This window comes from Phascolarctos cinereus, unplaced genomic scaffold (assembly GCF_003287225.1).
Source record: "Phascolarctos cinereus isolate Bilbo 61053 unplaced genomic scaffold, phaCin_HiC Scaffold_2;HRSCAF=192, whole genome shotgun sequence".
In the NCBI taxonomy this organism is placed as follows: domain Eukaryota; kingdom Metazoa; phylum Chordata; class Mammalia; order Diprotodontia; family Phascolarctidae; genus Phascolarctos; species Phascolarctos cinereus.
Genome location: NW_027555625.1, coordinates 218316051 through 218330433, shown reverse-complemented (window position 1 = coordinate 218330433; position 14383 = coordinate 218316051).

Sequence of the window (14383 nt, the reverse complement as noted above, 5' to 3'; positions counted from 1 at the left end):
TTTCGCCTTTTACCTCTCCCCTCTCCTCTGTGTTCTGTTTAAAGGCAGACTCTGTTGAGATGTTGGCAATTTGTTTTTTTATGGTTGTTATTTTGCCATTTGGATCTGATGCCTCCATTTCCTTATCTTCAGACCACTCAACCTGACCTCAAGCTACTAGGTGGACAAACCCAAAGCTAGGCCATTGGCAGTTTTGAAGCTAGCTCCAGCTCTCTGATGCTTCTCTCCCTGGCCTTCATTAATAGATTTCATGAATCTCTCTCATCCCAGACTTGACTTCCCTCTGCCAGTCCCTTTGGCAACTATGGGCCAGCTTGGGCCACCACTTGCCTTTCCTACAACTGACCTGAATTTTGTGGAGAATCTAAAAGTTTAGGTTTTCTATGGAATTCTGAGTTAGTTCTCCAGAAAATTCCAGTATGTTCTTGGCTTGATTTGTTCCCACCCTCAGGGACCAGATCAAGCCTCCAGCTGGCTGCTAAAAAAGCTCTGTGGGCAGAGGCTCTGGGCAATCTAATCACGGCAAAAAGATTGAGGTGAGCTGACTTTCAGCCAGCCTTTAGGGTGGCCAAAAGCTTCAGGTGGTTTGCTGACATGGAGCCATCTGTAACAGATTGAGTTCTTGCATTACTGGGCCACAACACGAACACAGGAAGGTAAATATAAAAACATAAAGAGTGAACAGTAATTTTCAGGATGGGACACCAGCCACTGGGGGGATCAGGACAGGCTTCTTGCAGGAGCTGGTACTTAAGCTGAGACTTGAGAATAGCTAGGGAATCCCCAAGGTGGGGTGAATTGTAGGCAATGGTGACAGCCTGGGCAAAGGTGAGGAGGGAGATCAGAGGGGCCATGCTGTATGCAGGAAATTCCAGATAGGCCAGTTTGTCTGGAGCAGAGAGATTGTGAAGGATATCAGTGTGGAATAAGGGGGCAGGGCAAGGGGAGGTCTATTACGATGAAGAGTGCTGGGTTAACCCAGGTTCAAATTTCAGTACAGACACTTATTCCATGAGTGACTTTGGGCAATTAACTTAACTTGAACTGAAACTGGGTTTCAGTTTCCTCATGTATATGATATCTGAGGGCCCCTCTGATTCTAAATCTCTGATCCCAATAGGCCTGGAAAGGTAGGCTATGAAGGACTTTAAATGCCAGAGAAGGGAGTTTGTATTTTATCCTAAAGGCAATTGGGAACCACGCTAGCTTCTTGAGTAGGGGAGTGACATGGTTAGACATGCTTTAGGGATATCCACTTGGCCTCTGTGTGGAAAGAGAGACTAGAACAGGGAGATTGATTGGGAGGCTATTGTAATATTCCAGGTATATATTGGTTTTTCATAGGTAGGAGACTACATGCCAGTTGAAGTTTAGTCCTTCCATTTTTTTTTTTGGTTCCTACAGATTAATAATAATAGCTAACATTTATATAGAGCTTTCTATGTGCCAGGCATTGAGCTAAGCATTTTACAATTAGTATCTCATTCGATCCTCACAACAACCCTGGGAAGTAGGTGCTATTATTATCCTCATTTTATAGATGAGAAAACTGAGGCAAACAAATCACTTGTCCAGGATCACATAGCTAGTAAGGCCAGATTTGAATTTAGTTCTTCCTGACTCAAGGTCCAGCACTCTATCTACTCTGTCACTCTGAGCTTCCTAGCTCAGCTGTATCTGCCAAATTTACTTTTTTTTAAAAAAAGTTACCTGCCCCTGAAGTTAAGAGGACCTTAGTTCAAATCGACTCAGATACTTACTGTGTGACCCTGGGCAAGTCACTTAACCCCAATTACCTCATCCTCTCCTAAGGTTGCCACTTTTTAATAACCTTCTTGGGGGATGCCATTTGACACAAAGATTCACCTTGGCTTCCCTTTGAGAATTTTGAGGGTCAGGAAATAATCCAGTGTCAAAAATCATGGATTATTAGACAAATAGCCTTTAAAATCACAGAAGGCTTGTGGTTTCTTCTCAATTTTCACTCTACCTCTCCAAAAATCCAACTGATAAATAATTTTCATGCTGGTGGTCTATACCCCTGAGTCTATGTTTCCTTTATGTCATTGCCCCTGGTTTCTATTGCTTAGGGATCCTATCAATATAAAGCACATTCTTTCTTGGGATGGAGGCTGTCCCTGTTCTGGCTGTTTTTCCCCAGAAGTCCAAGAGCCAATTGAAGAGATGAGAGCTCATCCCCCAAGAAAGAAGCAGCAGCAGTGGGGAATTCTGAGAGTGGAATATTTCTGGACATTGCAAGTGGTCTAAAGGGAAGGATGGGAGGGGAGCAGATTGCCTGGTCCACATTTATTTACGTTCCTGGGACATTTTTTTTTCCACCTAGGAACAGTACAAGACAGAACGGCTTAAAGTGAATTGTGATGAGGCAGCAGGAAGACCCTCCTGGCCTTGAAGATGGGGTGATGCAGTCCAATAGGCACAAATCTGGCCTCTGCCACTTAGGATCTCTATGACTTTGGCCTCATTGTTTAACCTTCTGGGCTTCAGTTTCCTTATTTGTAAACTGAGATTGGACTAGATGACCTGAGGGCCTCTCCAGCTTCATTACATAGTCTGGGGTGCAAAAAGCAAATAACTTTTCTTCTTCCTTCTTTCCCCTTTCTTTGCCTTTTTCCTTTTACTCCTTTTCCTTTTTTTCCTTTCTCTCTGTTTCTGTGTCTTTATCTCCTTATATCTCCCTGTGTTTCTGTCTCTCTGTCACTCTCTTTCTAGCTCTCTGTCTCCGTCTCTCTTGCTCTCCTCTTTCTTCTGCCCTCCTATGGTCCCCCATAGGCATCGCTTTTCCCCTCCTGGTGCCATCAGCCAAGCCTGAAGAAATCCTGACTTACTGTTGGCTGCCCGATTGTCTCTAGATCTCCCTTCTCACTCTCTGCTTCTCTGTTCCCAGGACTGGTAGAGGACCTATGGAAATTCCATTGAGTTCCATTGTGGACCCTGTGAGTGCAATCAACTCAGCTGTGTCAAGAGTTCTGCTATAAAACTGACTTAAAGTGTCGAGTGAATTAAGGACATGCTCCCCTGTGTAGGGTATGTATCTTTAATTACATTTCATAAAAATGTCCAGATGGATTGATGGAACTTTGTATAAACTTCAGGCAGGTGCCATGAGCAAATGATACTGCAATGTAACAAGTTCTACTTAATACAGGCACAGACCACAGGCAAGGACCACAGTCTTTGACGTGGGACCACTTAAAGCACTGTACGCTTGAAAAAATGTCTTTTGTCAGCCATTGTGGGAACTTGAGGGGGTGTCAGCAGGCAATGGCAGCCATCAATCCATGCCCATTTCAATGCCTATATTATGGGCTGCATTCACTGTGGTTACATGCAAAGCACCACTTTATTTTGTAGCAATAATAAATTTTCTTAACTCCTTTGTCAGCCACCCTGTGGGATTTTGGGAGACAGGTCTCGTCAAATATGGGCACTTCAGAATGAGAGAAGGTTAACTTTGTTCCACCTGCCCTTTATTGAATACCAACATAAAGTTATTGGAGATGTGGAGCTAGAAGGTAATGGGAGGAAAGAAATAAGACCTCTAGTTATGCTAAAGAACCATTCACCTCCAGATCTGCATTAGGGGTGGAGGAAGGTTGTATTTCATCTTGAAGGTCACACTTACCCAGGCAAAATGCCACTGATGTTCTGCCACTATCTTCTATTTGTCTCTCCCTCCAAGGATTCTTTTGAACCATTTAAAACATTTTTCAAATGAGATAATATATGTAAAGCTTTTTGTAAATCTTACAGCACCATGGGATTATAGATTTAAAGCTCAGAACCTTGAGGTTGTATAATCCAATCCCTTCCTTTTATAGATGAAGATTGAGGATGAAAGGTTAAATGGCTTCCCCAAGGTCACCAAGGGTAGTAAGTAAATGTTTGAATTCAGATCTGGCTTCTCTGATTCCAAATCCATCATTCTTTCCACTGGACCACACACTTTCTATAGAAATAATCACTTATCATCATCATTGCCATTATCCAATTGTCCTGGAAAAAGTCACTATCCTGTTATTATTCTTTTATATTTAATATTTTGTAGACATGGGTAGATAAAAATGCCTGCTTTTTTGTAATTGAAAAAAAAGTTTTGGGTTGTAAAATCTTTTATAGGCTCCCTGAAAGAAAATAGGGTTGTAGGAATTTTATATACTACATCCTGTTCCCATGTCGCTTTGATTCCTTCCACTGGGGTCACTATATTTTGAAAGCTCTTTATTTTATGTAGTTCAGAAGTTAAAAGTATATGGTATGGACTCTGATTTCATTGGTTTAATTCTTCCCTCCACTTTTGCAGATCACAACGCCCTCCAAGCCTTAGGGGATGGTAGCCTTGAATTGCTGTGGACAGATGACAAAAAAAGAGAAATAACAAATATTGGTGAGGCTAGGGAAGAACAGGCACATTAAAGCAATTTGGAACCACTCAAAGTCACTAAATTGTATATATCATTCAACCCAGTGATATCTCTATTAATCTATACTCCAAAAAGATTAAAAAAGAGGAAAAGGACCCCATACATGTAAAAATATTTATAGTAGTTGGTTTTGTAGTGGCAAAGAATTAGAAACTAAGGAAATATCCATCAATTAGGGAAGAGCTGGAAAGTTGTGGTATTTGTATATAATGGAACACTACTGTGCAATAAGAAATGATAAAAGGGATGGTTTCAGAGAAATAGGGGAAGACTTATGTGAAATGATGCACAGTGAAGTGAGCAGAACCAGGAGAACAATTTATACAGTAACAACAAAGTTATACAGATAACTTGGATATACTCCAGAATTCCAACCAGTGCAGTGACCAAAATGTGATTCCAGGTTCCTCCTGAAAGAGAGGTTATGGATTCATGATGTAAAATGAATACACATATTTGGACATGGACAATGTGGGAATCTGTTTTGTTCGATTAAGTACATTTCTAGTATTTTCTTTTTTTTTTTTTAAATTGGGAAGGGAGGATATGAAGGAGTGAAAATAAATGCTTGTTAATGGAAAGCTTTTTTTTTTTAAAGTGCTAGGACTATAATAAAATCATTAGCTGGTGTGAGCCTGCTGGTGGTGAGCCTTCCTGCATTTAGTGAGGCCAGTCCTTGACAGATGACAGATATTCATCTAGTGACTAGGAAGATAATTGGAATCTTTTCCAGCTCTGTGAAACCTGTCAACATGTGGACTCTGCTAGCATAGCCTTGGGTGACCTTCTTATGCCAGTAAAGCTTCAGAGGAGGACTTTAGTGGAGGGCCCTACTAGGAAGGTATTTCATTTCTGAATGACCAGTCTGTCGTTAACAGGAAAGTCATTGGAGCAGGAATGGTGGTACTTTATGCCTGCCCAGTGTTAGGTCTAGTTCAGTCCAGTATTAGCCTTCAATTAAAAAAAATTCATGTGGGTCAGCAAATACTCCCTTTTCTTTTTCTCAGGTAACCTTTAGAGAAAACAGTGACTGTGACAAAGCTTGTCTCCTTGTGGCCCTTCCCAGACCTTGACTTTGACCAGATTTCTTAGAGGATCGTAGAGCTGGAAGAGATCTTAGAGGTCATTGAGTTATATTCCTTAAGGGGCCTCGGCTCCTTTCCTTCCTTCTTTCCCACTCCTACATGAATGTAATACAACCAAAGTAAAAAGCAAAACCTTATGTTGTGGTAGTGAGATGGTACAGTAGATAGAGCGTTGGGCCTGGAGTCAGGAAGAGCAGGGTTCAAATCCAGCCTCAGATGCTTAGTAGGCATGTGGCTCTGGGCGAGTCACTTAACCTTTGCCTCAGTTTTCTCATGTGTAAAATGGGGATAATAACAGCACCTACCTCTCAGGGTTATTGTGAGGATCAAATGATTATCTCATTTGTAAAGTGGGTTGGCACAATATCTGGCACAAAATAAACTCCTTATAAGTGTTTTGTTTCTTTTTCAGTCATATCTGACTCCTTGTAATTACACCCTTTGGGATTTTCTTGGCAAAGATACTGGAGTGGTTTGCCATTTCCTTCTCCAGCTCATTTTACATATGAGGAAACTGAGGCAAACAGGGTTAAGTGACTTGCCCAGGGTCACATAGATAGTAAGTGTCTGAGGCTGGGTTTGAACTCAGGTCTTCCTGAGTTCAGGCCCTGCACTCTATCCTCTGCATCACCTAACTGTCCTTTTATAAATGTTAGCTGTTATTATTGTTGTGGTTAATTTTTATTATGCTCTAATATGCAACATTTTAATTTACTAGAGACCTTCTTTGTCCATCATGCCTGCCCTTCCCCCCTCCATTCTTCAAGTCCTCTTTCTTCCTTCTTCTTGTCTTTTGCCCCTGCTTGGTCTCCCTGGCGATGTGTCTCTGATCCCTCCTGCTCTTTCTATGTTATTAGGATTTAGTTCTGAATCCCATCTCTGTCATTAACTAGCTTGTGTGATAATGGGCAAGTCACTTAACTTCTCTGGGCCAGCAAATGCTTCCTTTTATTTTTCTTAGGTAGTGACCATGACAAAGCTTGTCTTCTTTTGGACCTTCCTTGACCTTGACCTTTCTAATAAGCCCTTCCCTCTCCTTCCCCTACCTCCCCACTCCCACCCCGGCCCCAGTTTCCTAGTTTGGACTATTTTTTTGGGGGGGACGCAAACAGGGTTAGGTGACTTGCCCAGGGTCACACAGCTAGTAAGTGTCTAAGACTGAATTTGAATTCAGGTCCTCCTGACTTCAGGGCTGGTGCTGTATCCACTTTGCCACCCAGCTGTCCCTCTAGTTTGAACTTTTAAGGTCACTAAAACACATAGGATAGGAGCATAAATTTTGGGCTGAAAAGGACCTTGGGGCTAACCTAGCCCGACCAATTTGTTTTTACAGATGAGGAAACTGAGGCCAAGAGGAGTTAAAAGCCTTGCTATAGGACACAAAGGTACTAAGTAGTAGAGAACTCAAATTCTTGACTCTAAATCCAGCACCTTCCCCCTATAGCCCACAGCTTCTCCCTTCTAAATCTAACAATTCCCTCCAACTCTACCAACATTTGTTAAGTGCTGAATTCACTCAAGGAACCATTGTTAGGCATGGGAGATACAAAGATGAAAAATGACAGTTTTTGCCTTTAAGGAGTTTACTGTCTAAAGAGGTACTACAAATAAATAAAAATACAAGAGATAAGATGTGTTAGGAGTCACAAAGGCAAAGTGTGCTAAGAAAAGTTGAGTGGTGAGAGATCACGTCCAGCAAAGGCAATCTGGGGCCACTGCATGGAGGAGGTGGCACCTGAACTCAACCTTTGAAGGAAGAGGGAGATTTTTAATAGGCAGAGAGGAGCGACAAGTTAGTTTTAGGCCATGCAGGAGCATAGAGACTGGAGAACAGCTAATTGTCTAAACTAAAATCTCTCCCTCACAACAAACCAGATCACAGCCTGGTCTGAATCAGCTGCTTGATGTTCAGGCTGATTTCAAAGGGCCAGTATTAGTTGTTGGAACCTTGCATATCAGCATCACTTTGTGCGAATAGAAGCCAGAATCTATTGCTCTAGGACTTGGAGAATTCAAATTTAGCTGTAATTCTCTATTAAACCAGAAATACATTTAGAAGTGAATTCTTGCTCTAAAACATGCAGACCCTCCTGGCACCTGTGAATCTTTTAACTCTGTTTCTAAACTTCCCCCTTCTCTTCCATCATGCTGTCCTGAGCCAGGAGAAAAAGGGGAGGGGGAGAGAGATAAATAAAGGTGACAGTGGGAAGGAGGGTGTTGGCTGTGTCTATATGGACCAAGTCTATCGTGTTTATCTTCATTCTGGGTATCTGCTAGGGTCCGTCTCACCAGGGGTTTGTTTTTTTTAAAAAACATACTTACTTGATATTTGAATATACCTCTTTGGAACTGATTCAGAGTGACTAGACATCATAGTTATCATTTTTTGTGGGGTTGTCTATTTGAAAAATTACTTAAATGTCTTTTCCCTGTCCCAACATATTCTTCCTCAGTGGTTAGAGATTCGCAGAATGCCAAATTTGAAAGGGATCATAAAGACCTTCTAATGCCTCATTTTACATAAAGATAAATAAGATAAAAATAAAAATAATGATAAAGGTAAAGATAAAAAAAACTGAGGCCCAGAGAGGTGAAGTAATATGCTCAAGGTCGCATATCTAGTCCATGGGTAGAGAACCTAGGTTTCTGGGTCCATGCTTTTTCTTCTTGACTTACTTCTTCTACTTTACTTTTCTTCACCTTCTTTGTCTCCTTCTAACCTTTTTTTATTCCTCTTTCTCTTCTATTTCCTGAGAGAGAAGTCTTTCCCTTTTCCCATTCTTTTCTCTTCAGCTCCTTTCTCCCTTCTACTCCATCATTTCCCCCTTTTCATTCATTCATTTGTTCATTCGTTTATGGAGAATTTTTCTTTCCTCTTTTCTTCCTCATCCCCGCCTTTGCTCTCCTGAATTCTGTGTCTATGTCTATGTACAATCCAGCTCCTACCTACGTTCTGCATTTTTTCATCTTTGTATCTTCAGTAGGTAAGGGTGTGCATGTGTAGGGAGTTCAGGAATACAGAGCAGATAGGATGTGGGAAAGGAGGGGTAGCCATGGGAAGGGGCCTTGGGAGAGAGAATCCTTGTCCTGCCCCCTGACTGAACTGTTTTAGTCCTTGACTATCTATTCAAAGGGCAGGAGAGGCTCCCTACCCCACCCCATTGCCCCTTCCCATGTCTGCCCCTCCTTTTTACTCTGGCTCTTATTTCTCACATCCTCTTTCCACTGCCCTGTTGACTGGAATTGAGCCATGTCCCATCCCACTGTGGATACTCTATAAAACCTATGCCTTCTTCTCTGGTTCAAGGTCTTTGTGTTGTCCTGGTGAAGGCCAAGGTCTCCACTGAGTACCCCAGGGGACTTGCCTGCCCTGCTCAATACCCATCCCACCTTTCCAGTAGCTGCCATGTGTCCAGCTATTCCTGAACTGCCTGATCCCAACCCACTGGAACTTACTTCTCTTATGTCAGGGAACATATTCTTTGATGCATCCAAAATAATAATAGCTAATCTGATAAAAAGAAAATAGTCTGTTTTGATAGTGCTAATGGGACAGGGCTAAAGGATCTTAGATTTACAGTTGGACAGGACCTTGGAGGCCATCTAGCTCAACCCCCAGGGAATCATGTACATTTCTACCTTCCAAAATCATGCCCTGCTTTTGTTTGTGTAACCCAAAGGGGTGACTCTAATAATAGTGGAGATTTGGAGCCAACTGATAATAATAATAATGGTAACAATAACTATAATAATAAGTAGCTACATGGTACAGCAGGTAGTGTACTGGGCCTGGAGTCAGGAAGAATCATCTTCCCAAGTTCAAATCTGGCCTTAGACATTTACTATTAGTGGAATCCTGGACAAGTCATTTAACCCTGTTTGCCTCAGTTTCCTTACCTATAAAATGAGCTGGAGAAGGAAATGGCAAATTATTCCAGTGTCTTTGCCAAGAAAACTCCAAATGGGGTCATGAAGAGTTGGATATGACTGAAAAACAACTGAACAACATAATAATAACAGCTAACACTTACATAACACGTACTATGTGCCAGGCACTGTGTTTAGCATTTTACAATATCTCATTTCATCCTGACAACAACCCTGGCAGGTAAGTGCTATTATTATCCCCATTTTACAGATGAGGAAACTGAAGTTAAATGACTCATCTAGGATCACATAGCCAGTAATTGTCTGAGGCTGGATTTGAACTCAGGTCTTCCTGACTCCAGTGCTTTATCCACTGAGCAACCTAGCTGCCTCAAGTAGGAGAGTAGGTCAAGGCAGGCTGATTAAAAAGGTGTTTTTGGTCCAGGTTGGTTCTCAAAACTGCTCAGAATATACCGTCGAGGTAATTGCATCTCCTTCTGTCTGAAAGAAGGAGCAGTAATAGTTTTCCTCATGGGTTTTTGAAAGTCTTATTTCATGAACCACAGTTTCACCCTCTAATAAGCCTACTCATAAGTCGAGGGGGGGGTAATGCTTGCAGGGTGTCATTTTCTACTTGGCACCCACGGTGGGAAAGACAAGGGCTTGGAATTTGCATGATGTACCCACAACAATCCTTTTGCCTTTAGCACACAGCCAAAGAACAGTATCCTGTTGTCTCTGAGACTTTTGGAAATCCCTTCCCATGCTAAGTATGCACTGTTTGCTATGGGATGGTGCAAGCTCTGGAGGTACATTGAGACAGAGTCAGCAGAGCTTCAGGGACTCAGCAGAACACATAAAATGCCATAACTGTGAAGGGAAAGGCAAAGTTGAGTTTGGATGGGGGGAACAACCTTTATCTTAGACCCTGCTTCGTCCTTACATCCCTGGGGTAAGCACCTTTGCTAAGCAGAGTCTCAGAGTAAATTCATGTGAAAGACTTTATAACTTCAAAAGACTTATAACTTCAACTGTCCATATTATTCTTTGGATAGCATCCATAATAATAACTCATATTTCTATAGTGCTTTGTGGTTTACAAAGCACTTTTCTCAGAACCTTGTGAAGTAGGTAATGTAAAGATAGGGACTGGAGTATTGTTGTTCAAGAGGATGATGTCTTGACTTGCAAGTGATTTAAGTGAAGAAGAGCTGTTCAGAGTCATCAGCCTCACTTTCTTCTCCAGTCACTGGAATTCACTGGCAAGGCTTAGGTCAGAACAACTGGTGATGGTCTTAAATGCAGGGGGAGACCTTGGCCTTTTTAAGCTAAGGTCCTTTCCAAGTCTCAGTTTGTATGAGGCAACACCCATTCAGTGATTCAAGGCTAGGTAAGTATTGAGGCAAAAGATGGCCTAATTTGACTTCACAAAAGAATCAGTCTGGGAGGGGAAGACCCTCAGAGTTTGAGAAACAGAACAGAAATAGAAACTGTCTCAGGGATTGGGGTAGGATAATATAAGGCTGGGGATTGGACCTGGTATAGGAAATACCTTCTACCAACACATATCAGGCCCTTCTCTGGAACATGGAATCCTAGAGATCTGCCCAGAGACAGAGAGCCAGCATGTGTCAAAGGCAGGATTTGCCAACAGGTCTTCCTGGTAAGTGTAATGGAGGATAAAATATCTATGTCCATTGGATCACTGCAGCTCTGTTGTGTTTTGCGTTGGCTCCATTCCTAGAAAGAAAAGAGCTGAGAAAGGGGGCGGGGAAGGGACCTGTATCAGCTCTCAGCCACGTGAAATGTAGACTGAAGGTCTCAAAGTTAGACACAAGGAAGAGAGAAGGGGGGAGGGAACAGAATGAGCATCTGTATGGTACCTACTATGTGTCAGGCACTGTGCTAGGTACTTTACAAACAGCTCATTTGATCTTCACAATGACCCTGGGAGGTAGGTATTATTATTATCCCTGTTTTGCAGTTGTGGAAACTGAGGCAAACGGGTCAAATGACTTGCCCAGAGTCACACAGCTAGTAAGTATCTGAGGCTGGATTTGACTCCAGGCCCAGCGTTCTATCCTCTTCTCCACTCAGCTGCCTCCAGGTGGCAAGATGATGAATGGGGCAGTGGTAAGAAGCAATTAAAGGTCTCTTTAAAAAACTCCAGCCATCAGATCTTCTGCCTGCACCTGTTTATAGCAGCGTGACCTGCACCATGAGGAGAAGCTGAGATCTGGATCCCGAGTTCCTGGGTCATCCTAGTGACTGGCTCTCTTGCATACACAAAAGTGAGAAGCTAGGTTGCAGTTTGTCTATTCACAGGAGTGACTGTGGAGGGGCTAAACCCATTAACTGAGTCTTTGTTAGAACTCCTGGGGTTGGGATCACCTATGGACTGGTTAGGGTGGCCTGGGTGGAGGAGAGAAGCAGTGGGCATGCAGCCATGAGGTCAATGTCTTGTTATGTGCTGTTTATTCCTTAATTTAATGTTACATTATGTTTATTCCTTTTATTCTTCGGAGAGAATAAAGTACTGTATACAGTATCCAAGTGTCCCTTTCCACTCCTGTAAGGAGGCAGTCACGGAGGCTAGGGCTCAGTGGAATGTGGCCAGTTCAGGGAGAAGTGGGCTTTTCCAGTAGGTGGGGGCTCAGAGGTGTTCTACAGCCCTTAGACTAGTGAGATGGCACAGCCAGCCCGAGAGAGGCAGCACTTGGGGATGGCACACCCCCTTTCTGAGAACTTGGCCTGAGAAAGCTCAGAACTTCCCCAGTATTCCCCTTCTGGTAGGACCATGGAGCACATAGCCACCCATGGAGCACTCCCCGGGGGGAATATGGGCACCTTACTGCCTAATCATCCTTCTCAATAAGATCAGGACAGTAATCAACACCTGGTAGTTAATTATTTTTAGCCTCATTTTGTAGAAGAAGAAACTGTGTCAGAGAGTTTTAAGTTGCAGTCAACTTAGGATAATTGAAAGAACACCAGATTTGCAGTTAGGAGAGACCTGGGTTCAAATTCTGCCTCTGACACCAGCTGTGTGAACATTTAGAAAGTCGCTCAACTGCTGAGTTTCAGTTTCCTTATCTGCAAAATGGGAGGTAATAATCCTTAAAGTAACTGCTTCCTAGGGCTGTTGAGAGGATTAGGTGAGAGAGAATTAAAAACCAAGAGCAACGAGCTTTGCAAATCGCAAATCTTAAAGTGCTTTATAAATGCCAGTTATTATATTGTTATTCTATGACTTGCCCAAGGTCACAGGGCTAATATGTGTCAGCTCTAAGACTCAGACTCAGGTCTTCTGACCCGGAGGCCTTAAAGGTCCTTCTGGCTCGTTAGGAAAGCAGAAACACAGCCAAAGTTAATGAAGACCTTTCTGAGATAGTTTATATAGACATAAAATGCTACAGATAAAAGAAACGGTAACAAACCTGGGCCCTTGTCGCCAGGGTAAGGCTAGTACTTAACAGAATAGGCAACTTGGCCCAGCGTTCTAAAGTCGCCTTCCTTCTGGTTCCCAAGATAAAGGGACCCTTTGGCTGGAAAGGAGAGGTCTGCAGAGCTGACTTCCCTGGAGATGGCATCCAAACAGGAAAATGAGCGAGCTCAGCGTTAGGCAGCATCGTCTCCAACTCAAGGCAGGTCTTGTGTGACTGTCGCTGGCTCTTCTCCAGCTCATTCAGACTTGAGGTGATGAGAGACTTCCCCGAAAGAGCTTCCTGGGGGCACTGGCCTCTGGGCTTTGACTCGGTCCACACTTTCACTCCCTCTGGAGCCCTCGACCAACCACATACAGGTCAGGGTGGGATGCCCACTTGCTGCTTCCCTTCATGTCGGATAAGCAGAGGTTATTCCAAGGTGCCATTTCCTTTGGGGAATTCTCCTCTGAGCTGCAAAGAGAAAAGACAGAAGCTGTAGGGTAATAGAAGGAAGGGTGGATGTGTGATTGGCTCTGATGCTTAATTGGCTGTGTGACCATGGGCTAGTCACCTAACCCCTCTGATCCTCAGTGTCCTCTCCTGGAAAAATGCAGTTATAATATCTGTAGTGTCTACCTCACAGGGCAGTTCAATCAATTGGTAAACATTTATTAAGCACCTACTTTGTGCTAGGCATTATGTAAGTGCTGGGGATTTGAAAAGAGGCAAAAAACAACCCATGCCCTCAAGCAGCTTACAATCTAATAGAGTTGTAAGGACAGTGCTCTGTGACTCTTAAAGGTCCATTTACATGGACATTGAGTTATTATTATTAATCCTTGGTATACTGGACAGCCTTTCCCCTTTTGCTTATTTGTTTTTCAGCCAAAGACAAGGTTTATTAGAACATCTGCCATATTGGCCAGACTCTTACAGAATCTGAACATTAGTCAGCTATTGGCCAGATTATAATAATTTGAATAGTGGCTAGATTTTAAGGATCTGACCACCTTAACGGAGACAAGATAAACCTGATATACAGAAAGACTTTGGGAGGGATCTAGGAGTGGCCAAGTAATCAGGAATGGACCCTAGAATGGAGCCTAAATAGGATTTAGGGTGGAAAGTGGCCTGCGGCCATAGGGAAGTAAGACAATGGAGGGCTAGGCTAGGTCAAGGGTAACAGACTCGGGAGATTGGGCCACAGGCAATAATCAAATGGAAGTTCTTCAGGTGTAAGAACCATGGGTTACTCTTTCTGTTCTCTCTCCTGACAGTGCCTACCACAGTGCTCAGAACTGTGGAAATGGGAACAGCTCAGTGTTAATCCACAACAAAAGTTCATGTTCTTCTGTCTATTGATGTCCACTACCTGCTACTCTCAACCAAGCAATGCTCTTGGGAGCTGCAGGGGCTGAATTTTATTACAGTTTTTCTCTTCAAAAGGCAGGTTTCATTTGTTTAATGAAGGGCTGAACCTGGCCCATAGTGTTGACATGCACCCCCATGTGTACCCAAAGGTACCCATCAAATGCCGCAGTCAAAGAATGGAACCGAACGG